This window comes from Fulmarus glacialis, unplaced genomic scaffold (assembly GCF_000690835.1).
Source record: "Fulmarus glacialis isolate BGI_N327 unplaced genomic scaffold, ASM69083v1 scaffold22197, whole genome shotgun sequence".
Classification (NCBI taxonomy): domain Eukaryota; kingdom Metazoa; phylum Chordata; class Aves; order Procellariiformes; family Procellariidae; genus Fulmarus; species Fulmarus glacialis.
In genome coordinates, this window is record NW_009221547.1 from 1 (window position 1) to 458 (window position 458).

Genomic DNA, 458 nt, shown 5'->3' on the forward strand with positions numbered 1-458 from the left:
TCACGCTCGTGGGGTTCGTCCCCGGTGTTATGCAGCTGCATAATCCCACGGGGAAATAGGGCAGCCCCTGGGCAGGTGGATAATCCCATGCAGAAACAGGGCAACCCCTGGGCATCAGGATAATCCCACAGGGTAATAGGGAATCCCCTGGATGGCTTCATAATCCCACACAGGAATAGGGCAGCCCCTGGGCAGCTGCATAATCCCTTGCAGGAATAGGGCAGCTGCTTGGCATCTGCATAATCCCACAGAGAAAGAGGGCAGCCCCTGGGTGGCTTCGTAATCCCATGCAGGAATAGGGCAGCCCATGGGCATGTGCATAGTCCCACACAGGAATCGGGCAGTTTCTGGGCATCTGCCTAATCCCACATGGAAATAGGGCAACCCCTGGGCAGCTGCATAATCCCACGCAGAAATAGGGCAGCCCCTGGATGGCTACATAATCCCATGGGGTAGTA